Source organism: Ixodes scapularis, unplaced genomic scaffold, assembly GCF_016920785.2.
Source record: "Ixodes scapularis isolate PalLabHiFi unplaced genomic scaffold, ASM1692078v2 PGA_scaffold2__306_contigs__length_199485367, whole genome shotgun sequence".
Taxonomy (NCBI): Eukaryota; Metazoa; Arthropoda; class Arachnida; order Ixodida; family Ixodidae; genus Ixodes; species Ixodes scapularis.
The window spans coordinates 184,860,311-184,886,645 of record NW_024609857.1 but is presented as its reverse complement, the minus strand read 5'-3'; the positions used below and the strand labels follow the sequence as shown (position 1 = coordinate 184,886,645).

At 45.4% G+C, this 26,335-nt stretch overlaps 1 pseudogene; it reads left to right on the top strand.

Annotated features, from left to right (window-relative positions):
- Nucleotides 1-468: 468 nt before the first annotated feature.
- Nucleotides 469-2,221, top strand: LOC121045583 (annotated as a pseudogene).
- Nucleotides 2,222-26,335: the final 24,114 nt, after the last annotated feature.

Sequence of the window (26,335 nt, the reverse complement as noted above, 5' to 3'; positions counted from 1 at the left end):
CGCCAAGCTCGATTGGTTGCCGCCAAAACGCAGCATGTCCTCCCACCCCCGCAGTGCCGAGTTCGGGCTTGTCGAACACGCGGAAGCACTGGATCAACCGGGGCGATGGGTACAATGTCGTCATTTACAGGAAGCGTAGTCCGCCGTCAGGAATGGGTGCGCGCAAGAACGCACCTGTCTCTTCTGTGCCTCTACCACCTGCAAGACGTGCACTGTCTGTCTCGAGGCTACATCCGTCTACTACATATAAATATCTAAGTGTACCACGTTTTCGGTGTTTGTAAACAAGCGTTGCTTGACGCTGACTGGAAACCCCCCCCCCCCCCTTCCCCCCGCGACTTTTGGTCAAAGAATGTCCGTTTTTTTCCCCGCGTGGTTCGCAAATGGTGCGCACGAGCCGGGGTTGCCAATGTTTGACTGGCGTGGTAACTTTTCATGTGCAGATTGTTTATCTTTTCGCCTACGGAAATGTCAAGGGACTATTTTAAAGGGTTCGACATTGAGGCACAGAATCGGTACCGAGAGAAGTTATCGTTCAGAGTCCAAGAGCTGCCCGACCCGCTGGACGGTGATCTGGTAGGGTTGAGCTTTTATTTGTACTCCAGGAACTTCCCCCGAGTCACCGCGGCGGACATCTTCATGTATCTTGTGGAGAGAGTGTGCTTTTATACCAAGAAACAGTTCAAAAGCTACAAGATTGGCGAAGCATACAATGTCTTTGGGAGTGTAAAAGTGAAGCGGCTTGTGTCGTTTAAGGCAGGCAAGCGTGGGGAAGGCATCGTCGTCATTGCGGCAATTTTAGAGTCCACTCAAATGCTAACGAAAGCATGCCGCACGTGGTGCGTTGTCAAGGACGATGGAACTGTTAGTACTGCCCATTGCACGTGTATGGATGGGTGAGTGCTTCATTCACAACAGTGTAATTGAGTGGTTAAAAGCTTTGGTAGATCGTTTTTGGAGGCCCACTACCGCTCCCGGTGTGCGTTTCAGTATGTGCTTCCATGTGGAAGCGCGATCTCCCGCTTGCGATGTCGTTCCCTGTTGACACGATCTATAAAAACTCTCGACTTCCTACTCCATTGTTCGATCTCGTGCGACTCAAAGGATAGCTACAAGTGTCTGGGTTTCCGATTTCCCTCCAGAATTGCGTTAAAAAAAGAACGCGAGTGCCTTTTTGCCCACAAAAACACTGCTTGATGCAGAGTTTTGTATTTGTATTTTGCTTTCATTTTGATGTATCATTGGCAAACAAGCCGCACGTATTTACATAGTGGTAATAATTTTGATTCACTATGCATGTTCAAAGTATAAGTGTATGTCATTACGAATTGCCACCATGTCATAAAATTTGAATGCATGCAGTTCTTCGAAGTTGCACGGGATGCTTGTCACAGGTGTTGATGAATGCTTGTCACATTCATTACCACCTGGAGCTTCATGCTTTGCTTGCATTTTCTGGGTACTTAATGAGTCATGTTTATGCTGTTGCGGTTTTCAGCTGGAAGGAATGCTGTACTTGCTGCTCTACTCTTCAGCGTTAAAGCAACTGTGAAGTATGGGCTAAGCAACCCATCACCGACTGATGTGGCATGGAGGTGAATTGAGGTGTCGAGAGAAAAAATATAGTAATCCTCTTATGATTTCAAGTCTTCACTTTTGCTCTGTCACATCAGTCTTTTTTTCGAACTGCAAGAAGTAACTGCAAAATTGCATGCAGGCAGCACCACTTAGTAACATCATATTCTTCAATCCAAAGGTAGGACAGCCTGTGATTCAAGTTTCCCCGTGACCACGGGGACCTGTGCCGACATGGACAGACGAACAAGTTCGCAGCTTCAAGCAAAAAATAAAGGTGAGACAATCGAAATAAATATTTTCAGCTTAGAAGTCCAATGCCTTGTGTCTAGCCATCCAAAATATCGTGACTGGGTAACTGTGCATGACTAGACTAAAAATCCGGGATTCAAACCCCAAACGTCCAGTTCGAGGGTTGGCCAGTAATGTTTGCATTACGCATTGTCACCAACCATAGTAAACTTTAATCCGGTTTTTGTTCTCGTTGGCATTAGCCCCAAAAACGCTTCTGCTGAGCTCGATCACGGACAGCGAGGAACGGACTCCGCTTCCGAAGCAGCTGACCAAAACGAGAAAGACCAGCCAAGCGCAAGGAGATGACCTCACAGTTGCCACTTGTTGGAATTTAACAAAAAATAGTCTTTAAAGGCGCCAAGGAAGTTCGGCTAACAGCTGCACATTGCACTGAGATCAAGAAAGCCACTCGCGCAAATAAAAATCCCATAGGTGGAAGCAAGAACGGAAGGGCAGAATAACAGCGTCTTTCTTGGGTCATGTGGCTACATGCCAGAATGGTGTCGATGGCCTTGTGGCAGAGGTTATGGGGTTTATAAAGGCCCCTCGTGTTTTAAACTTCCGTTGGGGCTCCGAACAGGAACTAGAAGCTAAACGAGCATTTATTGCAAAGGAGACCCTGATACATAAAGACCTGCAACAAAATGAGTGTGGTTTGCTTGTTGTAGGAAGCCTGCCCTTTCTAGCTGCATCCCCCGATATCATTGTATCTTGCTTATGCTGCGACAAGGCAGTCCAGGAGGTCAGGTGTGCTGCGTGAATGAATGGTACTTCCCTCATTAAAACTTCCAAGCGTTTATCTTACCTGAATGAGAACCTGCAGCTGAGGCATGATCACGATTATTATGCACAAGTACAGGCACAAATGGCAGCCACGAAGCTCCGTCGAGCATACTTTGCTGTTTTTACGGGACCTCCCATAAATATTGAGCTTATAACCTTTGATGAGAATTTCCGGGCAGCTGCAAAACTTAAAGCAGATAGCTTTTTCTCAACCACATCTTTCCAGAACTGCAGTCCATGCGAATCTTCAAGCAAATGGAATGTGTCAGGACAACACGCTCCTGCCATGGTGCTAGATTTGAATGTTCACTTTGTCGCGACATTTACCATCTTAAGTGTGTAAACCTTAAACGCACACAAAGATCATGGGTGCGCACTGCATGCCAAAATGTCAACCAGACTGGCGACAACTAAATATCAGCACAACTTGTTCGGTCTTTTTTTTGTCTGTTGCTGCATGTAATAAAAATGTTCAAGAATGTATTTTTGCTGTCCGGGTCTGATACCCCCACCTGGGGTGGGGCACCCTAGCACTGGGGTTCCCTATGTGGACGGGGGGGATATAAAGGGCCTGGAAGACCTAGCTTTCACCACTGGAGGACGGAGCCCATGAGGCGGGGAGCGCGGCGTGTGACGTGTGGCGTGAGACGTGGCGACGACGTGAGGCCGCATGACGTGGAACGACCCAAATGTGTGGACGCATGACGTGTGACGACCTGAACTGAAAAGGGATGAAAGTGAGATTTGAAGCGTGTTGACATGACATGTGTGAACGCAGGACGTGTGACGACCTGACCTGAAAAGGGATGGAAGTGTCACGTGAAGCGTGTTGACATGTGGGGAGTAGGACGTGGCGTGGGTGACGTGAGATCGAGACGTGTGACGCGGGACGTGGGACGCTGCGTGGTGATCCGAGACGAGGCATCCGTACAAGGTGAAGGTCTGGCATAAAAGTGGGGAACCCTCGTATCTTCCCAAGTAGGGAGGCGCCCCCGCAGGATGGCAGGGGTGGTCTCCAGGGGAGCCGAGGGATATAAAATTGATCACTGCGACGGGGCTGTGTGGTTCATGGTTTCCATACAGTGACCGTCGGACCCGCTGTGAGACGCACTCGTGTCTTAGTAGCGGAGGCGGACAGTGAGTCGGGCATCGGTGGTGCTTTTAGTACCGGCTGGCTTCTCCTGGGCCGTTTCACTGGCTGGGCAGATTGGTGGTTTCCTTTATTTCCCATTAATTTCCAATTGGCATTTCCCAGAAATTTCCACTTGATCCAAGGATCCTGTTCATTTTACTTTAAATTGGCTTTAGGTCTGAGGTGCGAACGCGGGAGCGGACTAGGCACACAACATTTTTCTTATTTTTTTAAGTCTCAACATAGGAAATGTCCGGCTCTGTTGTTACTAGTGAAGCATGTTTATATGTTAGTTTTATAGCTCAAAAGTGCCCGAATAAACTACGCGCATACAAATTCCTGAATAATTTATCGAACAAGCATGTAGAGCACATGCCAGTGATTATTTTGTAATATTGTGTTCATGAGGGACCTTAATAATAAAAAAGCCAAAGCCTGTCAAGTTGGTAGTTTGAGTTCAGGTTTTATATGTCACAAAAAACTTTGGTTGGGTGTAGCTGGTTTATCTTAATTAAAAAGGTTAAAAGTGCAAACTGAAGCACGGACCAAATAAGACACACGTACGACATGGACAGGCCTGCCCTTATCGTGCGTGTCTTATCTCCTCAGTGTTTCACTTTGTACTTTCATTTGTAACATGTAAGTAGTCAAGAAAATTATGCACCTAGCAACCAAAGTAAGCGTAATAAAAATGCTTGTATTTACCGATCAATCCAGTCTGGCACTCAAGAAATAAGGCACACTGACAACAGACTTCACCATGTGTTGCGTCATTAGCAATGAAAACATTCAGTGATGCACAGCCAAGTCCTTGTGGCTGTCGATAGGAGTTGGCGAGTTGACATGCTCAGCATACACAACCGCTAATGTGTCCATGGTTGCATAGCCTTCAACGCCGACGGTTCTCACGAGCTTTCCTAGCGGCTTTTGACAGAGTTCGCAGGTTAACAAGTTCACCAAGTTCACCACACACAAGTGCTGACTAGTCCATGGTTGAATAGCCTTCACTGCCAGCTTTTCTCACGGGCTTTCCTGGGGGCTGTTGGTGAGAGGAGTTTCCAGACTGAAAAGCCCGCCGCAAACCACTGCTATCTTGTCACTGGTCGCATAGCCTTCATCGCCGGCTCTTTTCAAGAGACTTACAGGAAGCTCAGTCTCGAATAATCTAAAACATTTCAGCTTTCGTATTGCTCTCTCAACATGGATTCGGACGCTGGAAAGTTTCTTGACGTAGTGACTTCAGCTCCAGGTCGCTGGGTGCGCTTCTTTGTTACTGAGGGAATCAAAAGGGCTGCGCCTCGAGCTGCAAACCTTTAGTCAAAGCGGAACCCTCTGTCGACCAGAAAGACATCTCCCTCTTCAACCATGTCAAGTAGCCCACTGTACAAGGTTAGCTCCTTGTCAGAAACCCTGCCCCCCACCTCCCCCCGAATTTCGAAACGAATTTGATTGCTGCTGACGGGGACACCATAACAAGCAGCTTGATGGGATTGTGGTGTTTGTAGCTGGAAAAAGTTTGGCGTCTGGCCTTCATTAGAGTTGGTCTCTGGATAAATACTTCCGTGCAGTCATTTTCCTGGCACGGTCAAACAACGGGTCTCGAAATGCTCGTGGATGATGGGTTTGAATCGACAGTCGAGATGGCCAGATGATAAACTTTTTCGGATTTTCTGCCAAAACGTCGAAGCCACGAGTGGAAAATTACACTTACAGTGCACGCTGAGATGCCAAATCGACATGCCAGGTCTTGTGTTAGAAGACCTAGTAGCAGCCGCATGAGCACTAGGATCAGTTGCTGCTATGGATCTAGGCATGTCCTGTATGTTGGATTCCGAAAGGACAGCACCAGCTGCAGCAAGGCATTAAAAATGAATGGAGACACTAGCCCTGTGTAAAACTTCACACTCTAGTCAAACTGCATGACCATGTGGTAACTTCCGGGAGGTTCGCTGGCTTATTCTCCTTCTCAAGCTCTGCAATCTTCTTTTTAACAACTGCCAAGTCCTGCTCCAAACAAATGACGCGCTCTTTTAATGTTTTGTTCTCCAATATCTGGTTTGAGATGTCGCGCAGAGTAAGCGTTGTTTCTGTCATTGTATCACATGCCTTCTCAACATTGTCCTCGTGGACAATACTCTCAATAGTGACTGTTGGAGGGCCAGGGTCCACTGCAGGCGGGCCACTTGGCTCAGGCTTTTTCTTAGCTCTCCGGTACCATGCGATCTTCTGCTTGAGGTTCCCTCGAACTTGATAAGGGAACAGTGTAGGGACGTAGCCAGGATGACCTGCATAAGAAGATGACCTGCCTGGGAGACATCAATGTACAGGGATTACAAAATACATGCGAGCGTGCAGTGGAAACAGTAACAGTTGTATTTTAGCTCTGCAGAAGAGTTGTACAGTAGACAATTGTTGTGAAGAAAAAACTGCTAAGAACATGCTGAAAAAAATTCCGTCATTTTCGTACAACCGACACTCTCACGTGAGGAAATTTTTACGTGTGTAATTTAAAATGTGGTGACCTAGCTGCTTTCCTATGTATGCTTTAGTTTTCCCTAACAAGAGCAGTGTAATGTTGCACACGAAGACACATTATGCAACCTGAACTTAAGCTCCGATCGAGGTTCTTTTGGGACGCAGCGGCATCAGTGGAAAGTGCGTCGCCCAGCTTGTCAGCGCTTTCGGTGTAGGCGCTTATCCTCTGGCGAACGAGCAGGCGAAATCCGAGATGCACTTGTTCCTAGCTTCAGCTACTGTTGAAAACCGCCTGCAAACGGAGTCGGTTGCACGAACGGATGTTTTTTCAGCGCACCAAAGGTGCCTGGTGGCCTCGTGATGCGGCCTCGACCATCTGAAGACGACGACTACGTCCCCATAATCTGGCATAGTCCGCGGCAGTAACTTCTTGAGCCATCAAGCAGCAGTCTTAGCTTTCCAATTAGCCAGGGTCCATTGAACGCTGCTGAGCCGGCTGACTCACGATTGCACTCCCGAGCATATCGGGCGATGTTACGGGATGCTTGTTTACGTGCGAAATGTTTTGCAATGCTAACGTTCAAGTCACCACGCCCGTGGAAACGGATGATAAAATCTAAATTAAAAACTTGTCTTGAACGAAGTGGGCAGAACAAATCTGTGAGCACTTAGTAGGCAGCCAATTGTCCCATCGCACCGCTGCAATCCAGGCTTTCCTTCTCTCGGTTTCTGTGGGGAACATAAATGTTCATATTTCCGAAAGAAGGTTCGTTTCAGATCTCAGACTGCACCCTGGTACAATGCAGCAAGGCCCACGTCGTGCACGGTTCAAGGGAGAAGATTTACACGCCGAAAACATCGCCCCCAGGACGAATACAATGAATACGCACACGAAACTGAAGAAACTGGAAGTTTCTTGGGAGCAGAACCGGTTGGCATACGCTAGCGCGCCCTGGCGGCACGAACCTCGGCGAAACCGTTTATACCTTACGCAATCACAGTGGAAACCTCAAAGCAAAGGTAATATTTTGGTATTGGCATGAAATAATTTAACTTAAACGTTTTAAACTGCAAAAAAATAAAACAAACGAAAATATGTTCTTAATCCGCACGGTACTCTTGATGTTCCACAACGTGCAATTTTGTCGGTGTCCGTTGCGTGGATATCTACACTCTGTCCTCATCGTCCATTATGGGCATGACGGTGTCGTGCGACATCGTGCAATACACTAAAGCTTGTCGGCCCGAGAATACGGTAAGCTTATAGCACATTCACGGATTTGAAATATTTTTTTTTCTGCACGCATTTAGTTTACAGTACACGCCCGCCTAGTGAATGAATTTCCTATCAAGCGAAGTGCGTTTTTAGGCACATTCTCTGCTGCTTGCATTGCAAACATGATCTACTTGACATACAAAGCGGATCAACAGATTGTTTCACCAACGGAACATAACACAATTTAAACAAAAAATTCTGGTTGTAAAAACATACCTGAGTTTGTAAGACAATATCTTCGTGACCTCTCGAGTATCCTAGGGCAATTGTTGAAGTGGGATATTACTGAAACACTCTTCATCCAGCCGCGGCGCTGTCAGCTTTCCACACCAAGCGCATGCACGACCACGTAAGGTCCTTTTCATCTTCTCCCTACCACTGCTGGAACCTCCAGAAGATAGTCAGGTTCATCCCACCCCAACATATGTAATGAGAAGCACCACCAGTCTTTTAGACGTTCTAATGTTCTATCGAAATATGCTGATGGTCTCATCCGGGCAACTTCAAAACGCTTCGGTTGTCCGTCAGCCACCACAAAAACGTTTTGATGGTCCGTGAGCCACAAATAGAAGCCTTTAATGATCCATCAGCCACTATCACAAATTGTTTTATGGTCCATCAGACACCATCAAGGAAGCCAGTCGAACCATCAAAGAATCGAATGGGCAATCAAAAATGTCTGTTGGGCCATCAAGTAGGTATGTTGAACCATCAAGAAGTTGTGATGGTCCGTCAAGAGGTTGTGATGGGCCGTCAAGGATGTGTGGTGGGTCTGATGGGCCATCAAGAAGGTCTGAGATGCCATCAAGAAGGTCTGATGGGCAATCAAATATTTCTTATGCTCTTTTGGATCGGCACTGTAGAGTTTCTCGAATCATTTTTTTTAGAATTCATCAGCACGGTTTAAGGAAAATTACTTCTTTGAGACACAGCCTCTATTGTTTACTAATGAGTTATGATGTATTATAAATTGTATCAACTGTTCATTGCATTTTAAGTGACTTCTTCAAAACTTTTGATAGTGTCTACATTAAATTGTTTTTGTTCTAAGTAAGTAAACTTAATCTGGACCCTACCGTTTATGAATGTATTGAATACATCCTGTTTAACCGCACGGAATTTGGAACTACAAATAAATTTAACTCCTCTGCGTGCCCTGTAATGTCTGGCGCCCCACAGGTATCAGCGCTAGGACCCTTATTGTTTGTCATCTCCATTTACGACTTAGTTACTAGCATTTTCTCGTGAGTAAAAATATTTGCATATGATTGTGTAATTTATTAGAGCATATTGAGGACTTCTGATCATGCCATTCTTCTATATGACCTTGATAACAGTTCTTCTTGGTGTTATACATGGCTCATAAAACTTAACACAACCAAAAGCAAATTCATCATCACTTCACGTTATGCCTCCGACGCTACGCCAACAGTTTACTCACTGAAGTACGCTCTCTTAACCCAAGTGAGTTCATCCAAATATATATCCGTTCAAATAACTGATAATCTTTATTGTTGGCATACTCACGTTGACTACGCAACAAGTAACGCAAATCGTTCTCTCGGTTACTTACGGCGAAACGTTTTTTAGCCCCCTCTAGTTTGAAGGTTCTGATTTATAAAACCTTGTTAGGATCAGAACCTGAGTAAGCGTCACCAATTTGGGACCCTCATTTAAACTCGATGATTCTTAACATAGAAGCCATCCAAAATTGTGCTGTGGGCTAGCAGTACTTCCGCACTGCTAGAGCCATAGCAATTCAATTGAATTGAAGTTTGCCCGACCTCGCTTTCCGCCGTAAAATCTATCCCTTTTTCACAAAACATGTCATGTTAACCCTATTCTCAGTGACTTACATTTCCAGCCACGTTCGTAGATCTCATTCCGCTACAATCATTATTTCAAGTTTGCGTCCCCAACATTCGAACCGGTTATCATTTTCGTGCCTTCACTCCGCCCATATGCAGCGACTGGACCCAACCTCGCCGCCTCCATTGCTTCCATCACAGGCACCAACCTGTTCAAATCTGCCATTTATACTGATATATTTAAACTTGCTTATTTATTCATTTTTTAATGCTGGTATACCTCTTCACCCACTCCCTCTATGATGCGTCGGCCTCGAGAGTAAAAAAATAAATAAATAAATCACTTTCTGCATTTGTTTTGAACATGCCTTTTTGTTTTTGTTATATTAAAGTGGTTATAGCACTTGCAATCGTCGCGAAACTACCCCAAGGACACTGAAGTGCTCTGAAATGGCTTGATACCTTTCAGCTAAACAAGGTGTAATATGTATTTGTATCTAACAGTATATTTTAAACATTTCTATTCCTAAGTTCTTCGGAGATATTTTTCTGGTTTGAATGGATCCGGTCACCATTAAAACTTGCTTGCAACAGCATTGCCTCCCATCATATTCTACAAGCCTAGCGCAGTAGCTTTTCCCCGTGAGGTTAAAACATATTGTAAGACGACTTTTCATTGGGCTAGTTGGTTCAGGCGTGATATTAATAAAATTGCGAAAACTCATCAATGACGGAGAGGCACACATACGACAGAACTGGCGCAAGTCCTGTCATGTGCGTGCCTCTTCATTCTTGTTCAGTTCCCGCAATTTTATGAACCGGAAGAATGAAACAGCTTTTCGAGAGACGAGCAAGCAGGATGTAGTTCGAAACACGTAAAAAAATAAAGGCATTTTGTTAGAAATGAAGCACTAGGAAAAGTGCGGCATGACTATCGCAAGTATGATAAACGCACATCTGCAATATCCGCTGGGAATCACACATCCGTGATGCTTAACACAGGATGTGTTTTGTTTTTCTTTTATTTTAGTTTTATCATCCTGCCAGTTGCAAGGCCACTGCAGATTCGTAGGCATTTCTAGGGTACTTATATGGTTAATTTTTAAACATATTGTCAAGAAAACCCAACACAGCGATAAGTTTAACAAAAATATTATAACTGAGTCAGTGGTAAATCGATGAGGCACGAATATATTTTTTTTATGTTGCGTTCTTGTAGCATTATTGAAACCTTAATTATAATAATAATAATAATATGATTCAGTATTTTCTATGCCCGCAAACAACTTCTCAGTCTCCACTGTGGTGCACAAAAGACTAAAATACAAATACCGCAAAAACTAAAATACTCAATACAAATACCACAAAAAATAATAAAAAAATATACATCATTTTAGGCGAAAGACATCCATTCACGAACAAGCAAGGTAAATTCCCGAAGACGCGTGAAAATATCCAGGTGATGTTCCGTATTCAAGGCCAATTGAATCCGTGACAAAGGGGATACAGGAGACAACAAGATGGATAAAACGTTAATACATTCCGGCTGGCTCTTGATGGAATATGGAAGACCATGGATCGTAGTAAATCCATTGACCTGGCGTGACCCTGAACACCTTTATGACGAAAAACAAAATCTCTGGACTGCCTCCTCACGGCAAGTTTATATAATGCAAACCGTTGAAGTAACGTTTCATAATGATAAAAATACCTTCTTCCAATATAGCTGTCATACAAAATTCTTATCAGCCGCTTTTGCACATTTTCGATTTCAGTTGCCTGGCCAAGAGATAATTAATTCCATATTACCGAGCCAAATTCTAACCGTGATCTAACTAGTGACTTAAAAAAATGCAACAAACAAGAGGGTGATGAGAACCGCAGACATAACCGAGAAATAATGCCTAACACTCTTAACGCAGCATTAACAGTTATAGACACATGTTCTTTGAAAAAAAGTGAAATGTCAATATTTCCACCAAGATCTCTTACAAAAGATACCCGGGGTATCAATGCGCCTTCAAGGTTGTAGGAAAAAGAAATGAATTCACGCTTTCTAGATAGTACAATATGTTTATTTTTCTCGAGATTAAACGACAAGTGGTTTTTGAAGCACCAATTTGAAACGTGTCCTATGTCAGCTTGAAGACGAGTGCAATCCAATACTGACCTCACACTTAAAAATAGTTTAACATCATCGGCAAAGAGAAAAATTTTTGCGTCACCAACACAGGAATCAAAATCATTTATAAACAAAATAAACAAAATCGGTCCCATGATGGACCCTTGGGGCACCCCAGATTTAGAAAAAAACTCGTCGGAGTAGCATTCTTCAACACGAACAGAGTTTCGAGGACCTTTTATATAACTAGAAAAACATGCGCACAGATGTGGGCTAAAACCATGCAGAGCGAGTTTTTGTACAAGTAAATCATGACTAACACGGTCGAACGCTTTCGACATGTCAAAATAAATTGCATCCACCTGTCCCGTACTGTACGCAATTAGCGCTGAGAAATTTAAAAATGAGCACAAGTTAGATTCTACCGATCTCCCCTTCAAAAATCCGTGCTGAGCTTCAATTATCATCGGGCTCAGAAAAAAGTAAACACGCTTATGGACTACGTTTTCAAATACTTTTGCAAATCCACATAACAGTCACACCGGCCGGTAATTGTTAACCAATGTAGAATCACCGGATTTAAAATAGACACAACTGCGGAGAATTTCCAAAGTTCGGGGAAATATCCCTGTGCAAGTGACAAGTTGAAAATATGTATTAAAACTGGAGCAAAAATAGAACAACAACATTTTATAATAAAGCTGGGTATGCCATCAATGCCGGTTGATAGTTTGGGTTTCAGTTCTTTCATAGCTTTAAAATGTCTTCAATGGAAACAGTAAATGTAGACAGATAATCGGAGCACTCAACGTCAACGGAACTAAAAGAGCTGCTCGTGGGAAAAGAAAAATAGCAGGAACTGGAAATGCTCAGCAAAACGAGTTGCAATACCGGCCTGGGAATACCGTTAACTATTATCGTCTCGGAGGCAAATATTGGACTTATTTTCACGGAACTGTTGCTCCGTAAAGCGCCAAAATTTTTGGGAATTTTTTTTAGGTTATGCTTGATATCACTTAGGTACAGCTGGTTATCTCGTTCGTATAGTTTTTTTATTAAACCCCGACAAATGCTGAACTTCTGATACCACACATCTAATCCCGTTTTTTTATACAAACGATGACAGCGCAGCTTCTTTTGTGAGGTGACATTTTACTCTCTTGAAAACCAGCAAGAGTAATGGGAAGAGCGCAAAAACCGTTTCGGTATAAAAATATAAATTGCATTCTTGACAATAGATGTCAAGGTTTCTGTAGTTGAATCAGCTATATGGTTATTTAAGGCATCCGACCAGTCATACTGCTTCATATATTTGTACAAGCCAAGATAATTTCATCGAGAATAGCAGTACGCTGCAGAACTTCTATTAACACGAGGCCTGCATGGCAAGCAGAATTTTGTTTTCAAAGGCAGGTGATAAGCATCTACTGTCATTAACGGATTTGCAGCCGGAATCGTAGGATCAAGCGGAGCATTTAAACGTAAATCTAGCACGTTTCCATGGATATTCGCAAGTGCATTATGCTGATGAAAATAAAAAAAAAATATGAACGAAAGTAACCAAGAGGCTTTCTTAGAAGTCACACTTGATGAACAAGAAGCAACACCGATTTACGAATCAGTTCCGGGCAAGTTAAAGTCACCGTAAATCGGAACACGAAATTTAGAAAAATTATCTTTGTTCTGAACGGTTTCAAAATGTTCAACAAATTCTACACCATCAAAAAGAAGACGGAAATAAGAGTTACCAACTAAAAAGTTAAAACCATCACTGGTAGGTATTTCTACCCAGACTCACTCGGCGTACGTTTCCAAATCCCTCCTCCGGCTGCACTGAACTGAAGACTTAACGGCCACCAGTAATCCTCCCCCAAATTTTGTGCCCGTGTTAGCATAATTCCTATCTCGTCGAAACACATCATAGGTTGGAGGAAAATAGCTGTTATTGGAAATGCCGGCACATAGCCATGTCTCGGTTAAACATATGACGTCAAAACAACTCAGTAAAATATTCGACATGAACTCACTGGACTTGGAACGCAAGCCTCGTGTGTTTTGATAATATCCCTCCGGTGACCTAAGCATTCACAGCAGTTTCAGATTCTACCACATAAGTTCCCGAACTGTCCAGTTTGCTGAAAAATTTATGGAAGATCGATCCCGCTGGCCAAAGTTGTGATTTGTTCAATATATTGAAATCAGATTGATTGCATGCGATATGGAACGATGAATAGGAATGGTATATCGGTTTTAACTTAGTGACGCTAACACATTTACGTTCAAGAAAAGGGGTGATCAGATCCTCAATATCCGACACAGATGTGTTCGGATGTAACCTGGACACAAAGAGCGCCTTCATGGGCGGTTGGCGAGGCACCGCCTGTACGTTCTCAGACTCGGCTGTGCCGGTGGATGTCGGTGAACGTCGTTTCCGTATCGCAGGAATGAAGCCGTCTTCGTCGGGCACCAGGAACTTGAAACACCAGGTCTTCGTCGGGCACCAGACCAGGAACTTGAAAAGCAGCAGCGGGAACATCGCCATCCGCCAAGCTATCGTTAGGCTCGAGCGTTGCACCCTCACCCAAGGATGGCCCGTTGTTTCGCCGCCTCGTTCAATGGAGGCCGTCTTGCCGATGACTCAGATGAACGCACGGCCGCCGCAAAGATGCGTGAGGTCTTGCAGCCAGAGGCAGTCGCTCGAGCACCCTGTTGTTCAGCAAGCCAATTTCCGAGAGTAAAAAGGTGTTTTCTGACTTGAGGCTCTTTACCTCAGCCGTCAGGACTTCCAATTTCGTAGACATGTTGCGCAGCAGACGAACCAGGTCAGCCGTTTCCCAAGGAGCCGGCCCATTAGCAGCGCTCTCCGAAGGTGCACTCAATCGTGACGCATTCGCCCGGTCTTGCCGGTCATCGTCGGTCTCCGGATATTCATTCGACGAAGTTCGGCGCCGCCTGGTACATTCGGTGCATTTATAGGCACTCAAACCGCTTTGCATTAGCACTTCGTATTCTGCTTGGTTTACGCTAAAACATTTGCAATGATATCGTCGATTGCAGGGACCCGAACAAGTCAAATACTGTTGCTTGGCGTAGAAGCGAACGGAGCACTCACCGCACAAGTTCGTCGGCATCGCTGTCATTCGCCCGCCACGTGAGCAAATAATTTCGGAATATGAATAAAGTAATTATCCTGCAGCAATTTAAACATATATTTTTATTCGAGTCAGCGTAATACTGGTATAATGAGTAGAAGGTTCTTTTTCATCGGATTTCAGTATAAAGGCAATATGTCGATCGATAGCGATCAAAAACATATCACTCAGATTTAATTTTTATACGACCTATTTTGTAAACATTTTGCGTTTTGAATTGTTCCCAAACTAAGCATGCATGTTTAATCGTTGGTAATATTATTTTGCCTGGAACGCGTCTCCGACTGGTGTGTTTACCGCGGCCAAAAATGTGGTCCCTCGATTTCCGCCTGATGACGTCATACAAGTGTCATGCTGTCGCTGGTCGCGATCCTGGCGGCGTCTCAACAGTTGTGGTACATATGGCAGACGCCTGTCCTGCTGCAGGTCGCTCTCCACTGTGACAGTTCACGGAAGCTGGAGCAGCCGGAAGTTGGGACGCCTGGGACGCCGCGACGACAGCGACACTCGCGTTCGCTCGTGCTTTTCGCCAGCATTTCTACGACCAACCGTCAGAATCGCGACAGGCAACAGCATGACACTGCGGCTTCTGTGACGTCATTTGTTGCCACTTTGCGACCACTTTTGATGTATGGGCGGGATAGGACGCCAAATACACCACTCAAAGACGCGATCCAGGCACCATAGTAATATTGCCCCCGCGCTTACGTAGCCGAGTGTGAGTCTACTTCGGGCTGCCGAGCAGAGCGAACGTGCAATGGATCGCTCGTCAGGAGCGGCGATAACAACCGGCCTTGGCCGGGGTGATTCGGATAAGGGCAGCGACGCCCGGGATGACTCTGTTATTTTTCTGACGCTGCCAACAGGAGAAATAATGAAGAAAAGCGTAGTGCTGCATTGTGACACCGGTGGTCGGCCTTACAGGGCAGAAGATTTTGTGCCTCCTTTAAACAAATTGGGGGTGCTACAAGACTTGGCCGGTCTGGGGGCGTATCAGATGGGTCATGTCTGGCTCGCCAAGATGAAGAATTCGGTGGCCAAGTGCAAGCTGCTTCACGCCGGCGAACTTCAGGTCAAGGGTCGGCGCTGCCTAGTGATCGACCCATACCGGCGGGATATCAAGGTGAAACTTCACTGGGTTACCTTCGATGTGCCCGTCGACACCGTCCGTCGCGCCTTCGAGCCGTAAGGTGAGGTGGAGGACGTCGTCCGGGAGATTTGGAAGCTGGACGGGCTCGTCGGCGTTGAATCTACGACGCTGACTGTCGCCTTGACCCTCCGCCAAGATGTATCGCTGGAAAAGTCGCCACACCAGCTCCGCTTCTTTGGCGGCTCGGTACTGGTGGTGGTCCCCCGGCGCTCGCCAATCTGCCTCCGTTGCCGGCGCACGGGTCACATTCGGAGCGACTGTAGGGCGCCCTGGTGCTCTGAATGCCGAGGTTTCGGGCACGAAAAAAGAGACTGTGTCAAGACGTACGCTCGCGTCACTGGCAGCAACACCGGGACGGAAACATCCGAGTTGATAATGGACGAAGACGAGACCGAGCGGGCCGCAGCACCGGTACCACCGCCAGAGCAGCTAAAGCCCAGCCAGGCAGCTATTGACAACGGGATTTCAAGCAAGGCGTTACGGAAGCGCCTACTGCACAACCGTGCCCGAAGACAACTCCCGAGCAGACCCAGGACGCCATTCCCAAGACAGTAAAGAGTACTCCAAGCGACCCCGAGGGAACAAATAAGCACCGAGATCCTGCTGTCTCGAAGCAAGACGAGGTCCCCACGTCCATGGAAGTCCACGCTACGGCGACAAAGCGTCTGTTGGACGACACAATATCCGTCAGCGTGGAACATCTGTCGAGGCGCTTCGAACGGGAATGGCTCGGTGAAAAGGGGAAAATGGGACGGTACAACCTTCAGCCTGTGTCTCCGACTCGGCAACATGAGCCGACGAAGTGAGCTTTTTTTTTTTTTCATCCCGACTTTTAACGCCCCCTTTGTAAGCCCACTAGCCTTCGTCTGGCCTCCCTCTAATTTCTTACGATCCTCGAAAGGCCCTTGCGTGTGGGCACTCTGAAAGTACGAGGTTTAAGTGCAAGGCGCAAACAATGTCAGCTGAACCGCCTTTTCGTTGAAAAAGATCTCGATATTGTTGCGGTACAAGAGTCAAAAATTGAGAGCGAGGCGCAGACGGAGTGCATCGTCCGCCTATTCGAGTCGAGGTACAATGTGTGTGTCAGTCACGCTGTTGGTACTTCGGGGGGCTGCCTTTTGTTTCTTGGAAAATCTATCGGAAATGTCGAAAAAGTAATTAGCTGCGAGGCCGGACGATTGATAGTGTGTGATTTCTTGTTTTCAAGTTACAATTTTCGCGTATTGTGCATTTATGCTCCGAATAATGTAGTAGAAGGATTAGTATTTTTCGAAAACATCAGCCAGTATGTTACGACTGACCACCTTGTCGTTTTGCTGGGCGATTTCAATTGCGTTTGGGTTCCAGGCGACCGATCTAACAGCGCAAGGTACTATCGGGGAAAAATGAAATGCGAACAGAGGAGCGCGTGGCTCGCGGTACATTGTGCGCCGCCTGGAAGTGAGCCTAGGAGCGAGTGTGCGTGGCCTACTGCGACGTGTTCACGTCCCTCCCTCTGCGCTCCCCAAGCTTCAGCAGTGCGCCTCTTAGTGCGCTGAAGGCTATCACCGCTATCTTTGCTGGCTCAGCGCGTGCGGTGCAAAGAAGCTCGCCGCACTCGCCGAGGACGCAAAGATAGCGGTGACAGCTTTCAGCGCACCGAGAGGCGCACTGCCGAAGCTGGGGGAGCGTCAATAGAGGGGCGTGAACACATCGAAGTAGGCCACGCACGCTCGCACCTAGGTTCACTTCCAGGCGGCGCAGCCTGTACCGCGAGCCACGGGCTCCTCTGTTCGCATTTCATTTTTCCCCCGATAGTACAGGGATGCTAGCGCAGTCTTCTTGAGGGAATTTGTCGAGCTAGATGAATTAGGAGACGTCGCCCAATGTGCTTCAAGAGCGAGCTGCTTACAGTTCACGCACTCTTAAGGAGCGAGTCACGCGCGCCTGGACAGAGCGTACGTCTCTCTAGAAATCATCGGCACCTGCAAGTTTTATTCAGTAGATCATGTTCCTTTCAGTGACCACTGCCTTGTTTCTTTTATGCTCTGTTCACCTAGAGAATCTCCTAAAAAGTTTAATTGGGATTTATGGAAATTTAATACAAAGCTTTTAGAAGATGATCCTTTTCTAAAGGGGGTGCATGAAAGTCTCGACGATTTTGCTAGCAGAAAAGTGGGAGGCTTCGGAGATAAATGGGAATTATTTAAACAAGACTTAAAAATGGCAGCACTTGAACGGTCCAGCATATTGAAACACGAAAAAGAAAAAGAAACAAAAGAGTTAAGCCAACTGCTACAAAGGTTGCTGCAGGAAGAATGTCGTACGCCCGGCTTTTCCGCTGATCACATAGTCAGTTTGAAAAAGAAACTTGAGGCGCTCGATACGGCACGGTACAAAGGGGCCATGGTGCGCGCGCGATTAAAACGGTTATCACTTGGCGAGATACCAACAAAACGAGCCCTCGGGGTAGAGAAGACGTACGCCAGTAAAAATGAGATCAGCGAAACTTTGTACCACGGAACTGTAACCAGCGATAAAGAACAAATCGAATGCGCGTTCGGAAACTGCTATAAGGAGCTTTTTAGTTTTCGTGCCCCCCATAAAGACGGGTTCCTGACATAATTTTTGCCGTTAATGCCAAAACTAGAGGGCGACGTGAGGGAAACGTTAGAACAGCCAATAATGTTGGGGGAAATCGAAAAGTCGATCGAAAGTTTAAAAATCGAAAAATCGCCCGCTCCGGATGGTTTAGGAGGGGAGTGCTACAATGCTTTCAAAGACCAAATTGCACCTTTTTTGTATGGAGTGTTCAGGGAAGCGTACGATTTGAATTGTTTGCCTCCATAATTTTTGTAAACGCACACCATTTTTATTCCGAAAAGTGATGATCGCGAAAAACTACGTGTCGTTGGTTCTTATCGTCCAATAACTTTGACGAACGTTGATTATAAGATTTTTATGAAAATTCTCGCTGACAAGTTACAAAGTGTTATAGATATTATTGTCCGCCCACACTAGACGTGTGGTATTAAGGGAAGAAGTATTCTTACAAACATTCATGTTGCACGTAGTATTTTAGAATGCTGTGATAGTTTGGACCGTAAGGTGGCACTACTGCAGGTCGATCTAGAGAAAGCTTTGGATCGCGTGTCTCATGAAATTCTTTTTTCTATCTTAAAGCACGTGAATCTGGGTTCCGTTTTATGCGATGATGTGTGGATGGCGTATAAAAACTGTGCCACCAGCCTTGCTGTCAACAAGTGTGTCAGTGAGCGTGTTAGGCTTTTTTCGTCAGTGAGACAGGGTTGTACACTTTCGCCGTTACCTTTTTGTATTTTCATTGAACCTTTTTGCTTAAGGATTATCAATGACAGTCATATGCGTGGGTTTAGGCTGCAAGCTACCGAAGTGCGCATTCTGTCTTACGCAGATGACGTAGCTTTTTTTTGTGTCGACGAAGAAAGTGTTCGAAGAGCATTTGAGGCAACCGAAAGCTTTTGTGAGCACACGTGTAGCGTGGTAAACTGGCACAAGTGTACCGGTTTTCGGCGCGGTAATTGGCCCTCCGTGCCGACTGTGTTTGAGGGCATGGTATGGTCCCCCACGCGGGTGCGTTATCTCGGAGTGCCTTTGGAGCTTTGTCGCACCAGCGACCAGTACTGGCACGATGAAACTGAATCTCTTCGTGCAAAGACTCTGAAGTGGGGAGGGAAGTGCTTGTCTATTTTTTCGCTTGCAACTGTGTGCAACATTTTTTTCGCTGCCAAGTTGTGGTATGTCTTGCAAGTTTTGCATTGTTCACGAATCAATATTTAGCGCATGCATCGGGTATTTGCTGTTTTATTTGGTGTTCGGCGTGGGAAAGATCAAGTCGATCAAATCTCTTTCGTCGAGTCAAGTCCGGCGGTCTCGGTCTTTCGCATTTGTTTATTAGACAGCTGGTCAACAGGTTCCTTTTTCTTCAAGACCAGAGAGACCCTTTTTTACGCACTGTAATTAAGGTAAGGCTGCGCAATCTGCTGCCCGAGTTTATAGTAGCGACAAGCGATGAAGTCTGCTTTCGCGTTCAGGGTTATTTGAAGGAAGTTATCGGGGCCTATCGGTTTTTGGCAAGACGTTTTTCATTAGAATATTCGTCTGGCGTGTCACGCAAGCGGTTGTTGAAGGACCTGATCGAGTTCCTTTTTCCCACACCCTTGTATCGATCGCTGTACAGCGCAGGCACAGGGAAGGATGTTCTATAAAGAGTCAAGGAAACGGTAATTCCCGCGTGCACGAAAACATTTTTCTTTAAGTTACATAGCGGATCGCTTCCTGTAAAAGCTTGGTTAGTTGAAAAGGGCATACCAGTAGCATGGTAAGAAAACTGCTTATTGTGCAAGGAGCCAGAGACCATTGAACATGTGTTCCTGGACTGCTGGGACGCAGTGTTTTTTGGGACGTCCTTCAAGGGACTATAAAAAAAGACCTCCCTTTAACGTCCCACGGCATTCGGTTCCTGTCTGTAGAAGCTGCTTCTGTACCTTATGATATGTTCATGCTCATGGGACTGCACAGTATATGGCGATGCCGTATGGCGGTACGTCATGCTGATATCGATTTGCGGCCGGTGTATAAGTATTTTGTAGAACACATGTGTTTCCTTAAAGAGCTGTACAGGGCGCAGCAGCCTCAACCTGAGTAGCTGCCACTTCTGGAGGACTTGTCCTCCATCAAGACTTCTAGCTTTCACATTAGCCAGGAAGGCTGGCGGTTTTACCTTTTTAGTCTATCTTGATAACTATGTATGCCACCAATGTTAAGCAGGCAATAAATAAAAAAGCGCTTACGTAGCCGAGTCGGCAGCGCGCTGGACTCACACGCAGGTGCCTCTGGTTCGACTCCCAGCACTGCAAGTCATTTTTTCGTGTTTTTTACGTAAGAAGAAGATGCGTAAAAATATAAGAACCGCCTAATTTCCGTTTAGAATGTATTGTTCGAGAAGGATTGAGGCAGAATATTATAGGCTGTCAAGAAGGCTTAAAAGAAGCTGGGCAGCGCATTAATGTGAGTGTCTCCCCGGCGCTCGATCCTGCTCTTACGCAGCTATCGGCGCCTATATCCCAAGAATTTCTTCTTTTTCTTGTGCACAAGTTTTTTCCATTAAATGTTTAGTTTCCCTGAGTCACTTGAGTGGGCATGGGAACAGCGTCATGATGAGGCTCATTCACGTCGTGCGCTTGCTTACACAGGTCACGGCATGCGTCCAGTGCTGCTTGGGATCGACTGCCTCCACTTCTTGGGATTCTGTTGCACTAGAGCTTCAAGCAGCCAACGGCGAGGGCGGCATTTGGTGCGCGCCCTGCTGGCAACAATGCTGGAATATTTCTCGGTCAAGCAAGGCAACATCATCAACAGCATCATCATCTTCGCTCTTCGATAAGAACGACTGGTGGGATCCTGGCACTCCCAGTGAGCATGGGAACAGCGTCAGGATGAGGCTCATTCACGGCGTGAGCTTGTTTAAACGGGTTAGTAATTATAAGTCTTTATTCAGAAAAACAATATAATGACGTATGCCTCTTCCTGTTCCCATGTCTGAGAATGATGTTCACTTTATGCTGTCAGTGCTTTGACGATGTTAGCCAAGTACGGTTAATGTCAGGGGACGTTTAATTAACCTCAGGACCTAAGCGGACCCAAGAGGCCGCTTCATCAGAAACTAATAGTCCAATGACTGACGCACTGCAAAAGAGTTTAACGATATGCTTCTTATGTTACAAAGTGTTAACTCGCGCACAGTAAAAATCTAAAAAGACCAGTCAAGTTTAATCAGCACCGTAAATGATATTAAAATAAAGCCAGGAATTAATCGAGAGGAAAATCACAGATATCTATAAAAGGCTGACTGCGGTAGAATCTAAATCTTCGTCCAGCGACCTCCTACAGCAAGACTTGTCATTGTTACGGCAGATGACCGATAGCCTCACTGCTGAGAGCTCACGATTACGGGCTAGCCAGGCTGAGCTCGAGAACAGGTCACGACGTTATAATCTTTTGTTTTACGGCTTGACGGGTGCTCATTCAGAAACCTGGGCCAGACTGAGGAAAAGCTACTGAACGCCGTGTCGACCTCTCTGAATTTTTCTATTTCAAGTGAATCTATCGAACATGCACATGGGCTCGGTGTCTTTTCAGATAACAAATGCAGACCAGTGATGGTAAAACTTTCATCCTTCAAATTGAAACAACAGATTTTATTTTCGGGCGCAAAATCTTTCTCCTCTGCCCTTAACGTCATCGAGGATTATTCTCTCCCGACACGTCAGGCACGCAGAAAGCTGATTGAATTTGCGAAAACGCAGAACTTTGTGTTTAATCTAAAATACAACAAACTTTACATGAATAACAAGATCTACACTTACAACCCAGTCGATGACTGTGTGTTTGAACATGCTAAAACCCCTAACCAGCACAGCCTTAATTGAAGTTCGAATACTGAATGTGACGCAACACCGGCAAGCACTTCGCGATAACAACACGTGAGGGGTGGTGGACTGGCGTCTGATAACAAAAATAAACTTTCTCTTCTTTTCACTAACATTCGAAGCGTCTCATCTAAACGTGATCAACTGAGCTCTGTCATTGACTCATGCGATGCTGACGTAGTGGTACTTACTGAAACGTGGCTTTCCGTAGAGGTTGGGAGCAACGAGCTTTTTAAGTACACCAGGCGATTCAACATTTTTCGGCATGGCAGAGGAGAAAGACGCGACGGTGGTGTTTTGATTGCCGTCGCGGATTACATTATCTCGTCTACTGTAGATGTTGTAAGCAGCCTTGAACTTGTTTGGGTTGAACTTCACATACGTTTCAAAACGCTTATCTTGGGTGTTTGCTATCGTCCACCATCGTTTAGTGCGACTTTTGTTGACAGTTTACATGATTCAATTAATAAAATTATAATACGTTTCCCAAATACTTCAATAATGTTACTAGGCGACTTTAATTATCCAAATATTTTATGGTCGAACGAATCTCCTTATTTTTGTCCCTTTTCTACCGAGTGTAGAAACTTCTTGAACATGTGTGCTGATTTCAATCTCCCGCAAGTTGTAACCCAGCCAATCCGAGTTACGCCCACATTATCAGGTGTCTTGGATCTTGTGTTGACCATTTCCCAAGACCTTGTCAGTCCCATAACTTACTTAACAGGTTTAGGCGGTCATTCTTTGCTTCACTTCACATTGAACAGTCCTGTTCCTAATCAAGATAACCACTATAAATGTATTAGAGGTTATAAGAAGGCGGACTTTGTTGCTATTAATCGTGAGCTATGTCTGTTTCTGGATGAGTTCCTGCAAGGGTTCGATGAAAGATCGATAAATATGAACTGGAATTTATTCAAAAAAAAGAAGCGGTTTCACCCACAAATACGTTCATACCATTGAGAACCATCAGATCGAACCGAAAATCACCGTGGTTTAACCAGTCACTGAAAAGGTTGTCAAACAAGAAAAAACACTTGTTGCGTTCCGTGAAGTTATCCAATTCCCAGTCTTGATGGGACACCTATCGATGTGCAGCTACTAATACAAAGTAGCACTAAAAAAAGCGAAATACTCATTTTTTAGTCAAACTTTACCTTCCATGCTCATACATAATCCTAAACAATTCGGGAATGTTGTAAAAAAGACCTACAGGCTTGTTATAACACTTAGATGTACAGATAGTACAGTGGTTCCTAGCGGTCAATGTGCTAGCATTCTGAACGCGGTGTTTGTTTCGGCGTTTTCTTGTAATGTAAATGCTGCTTACCCTGCCTGTCACACTTAGGAGGTTTCTTTCCAATGGACGCAGTTCTTATTCACACAGTTGGTATTGTGAGAATAATAGAAAACGGAAGATGTCATCCTGTGGTGTCGATAATATCAACTCTAAATTTTCGCTCAATACTAAGATGTATAGCTCTGTAATCCTGAGTAAACTGTTTCAGCAGTGTCCTGATACAGGTCGTATACCAGAGGATTGGAAGATCAGGAATGTGATCCCTTTGCACAAATCAGGTGAAAAGCATTGTTCATATAACTTTCGACCCGTGTCACTTACCAGATTTCCCTGTAAAATCATGGAACATATCATTTACTCCCATCTTGCAAACTACTTAGAGTCCAATTCTTTTTTCAATTCATCCCAGCATGGGTTTCGTAAGTCATTTTCATCTGAGACTCACCTTTTGTGTTTCTTGTGTTTCACACATGATCTACAAGCCATTCTTGATCGCTGATCTCTGGCGGACTGCATATTCCTAGATTTTTCAAAGGCATTCGATAAAGTATCTCACAAACTTCTCTTTCTCAAGCTGACTAAACTAAACTTAGACACCAACGTTCTTGCATGGTTGCGCTCCTTCCTCACTAACCGGTCCCAATTTGTGACGGCTAACGATATCAATTCTGATTTATTTCCAGTTGGATCAGGTGTACCCCAAGGCTCGGTTCTGGGGCCCTTACTTTTTCTCATTTATATAAACGACTTGCCCACTAATATACTTTCATCCGTCAGTCTCTTTACCGATGACTGCGTCATTTATTGCGAAATTAACAGTGATTCTGACGTCTCACTTCTTCAGTCAGATATTAACAGTGTTTCTGAGTGGTGTGATTTGTGGAACATGAAACTAAACATTAATAAGTATAAATTTATGTGTGTTTCCCGTCTTGATACACCGTGTGATTCTTATCGTCTAAATAATCTCTCTTTCAAAACCGTATCATCGTATAAATATCTAGGTGTGCATATATCTGCGAATCTGTCCTGGTCGTGTCACGTTGAATATATTCTAAATAACGCCAACCGCATGCTTGGATATCTCCGAAGAAATTTTTGTCTTGCTCCCAGCTCATTAAAATTACTTTTATATAAAATATGAGTTCGTACTAAATTGGAATATGCAGCTTCGGTTTGGGATCCTGGTCAAGAATCACTTATCTCCGAATTAGATGCGATTCAGAACCACGAATCTCGTTTGATCCTTTTAAATTATCATCGTACATCCAGTGTGACCGCAAGGAAATCTAGCCTATCATTACCTCTTCTTTCACAACGTAGAAAAATGTTCCGTCTGTCCTTGTTTCATAAGACATATCATAATAATCCGATTCTAAAAGAAATACTACTAACAACACCTGATTACGTTTCAGCACGCGTCGACCACCGTCATTAAGTTACCATTCCGTCTTGACGTACTAAACGTTTTTATGAGTCTTTTATTCCTAGTGCCTCAACAATGTGGAATCACCTTTCCGGAGCCATTCCCGAAATCCGCGACATCGAGTGTTTTAATACTGCCGTTTCCAATCTTTTTTTGTAAACAGCCATAACTACTGTATTATATTTTCTGTTGTACGCTGTATGATGTGTTGTACCTTTTTAATAACCCACTCCCCTCTGTAACGCCTCTGGCCCTGACGGTAAAATAAAGAATTAATTGTCATTCAGGACATTTTGTTGGGGGTGCTGAGTATCACAATCGATGCCCGTAAAGCGTACCCCCCCCCCCCCCCCTGAAGACAGTCTATGCTCGTAAAGCGTACCCTCTCGAAGACAGTATATGCCCGTAAAGCGTACCCCTGCGCCTAGCCAGGTTCTCAGCCCCGGACGGCTACCCTTCACGGAAGACGCCGAAGCCCGAGCAAGCCACCGTACCATAGGTAAACTCTCGGAATACGGTCCCCTGTCGAAGAAGTTAAAAAAGAAGACAGCGACGATGACTACCCACACGCCGTCGTCCAGCCCGTCATTCCCAGCACTCCGACGCCCTTTCATGGCGAAGTGCACACGGATGTAGAGGACTCGCTGCAACATTATGAACGTGTAACCCGCCATAACAAGTCGGCGGATGAGCAGCGTCTTGGCAAAATCTACTTCTCGCTTGAAGACACCGCGAGACACTGGCTTGGGAACCATGCAGCTTCCTTTAGTTCGTGGGAATCCCGCACCGCCTATTTGAAGCAGACATTTATCAACCATCACCGCCTGCGGCGAGCGGTGGACCTTTTTCGAGCAAGGACGCAGCTCCCCAACGAAAACCTGGCAAGCTTTTTTGAAGATGTCCTGCGCCTAAGTAAACGAGCCGAACCGGAGGCCGCCGAGGCCTAGTCCGAAATCCCCGGTCGACAGTCGGTGGTTTTGTAACCGAAGCCGCATATATTGAGCGTGTACTGACGGACCGAGAAAGCCACCACCACCGACTCACAGGCGTGCCTGCTGCTCCAACAGTCCCAGCTTGCCGACTTGACCTAAACACCACCGTTGTTTAGAGTCTTCGGAAGATCGTCTGGGATATCGTCGGGGAAGAGCTCCGCAAGATCCTACCCGTTACTGACCGCCCGTCCTCTCTTATTCACACAGGTCGTCGGATTGGAGGTTCACCTAACTTTCCATCCTGAGGCTCTTGTCACCGCAGCAGCACCGGAGGCTCATGTCACCGTAGGCTCTTAAAAAAAAAGAGTCACTATGACTCCTTTAGGGCGTTATTTGCGCACTACGGATTTTACTCCTCCACGACTCCAGTTTGTAGAGTCACATGACTCTTATCTAAAAAG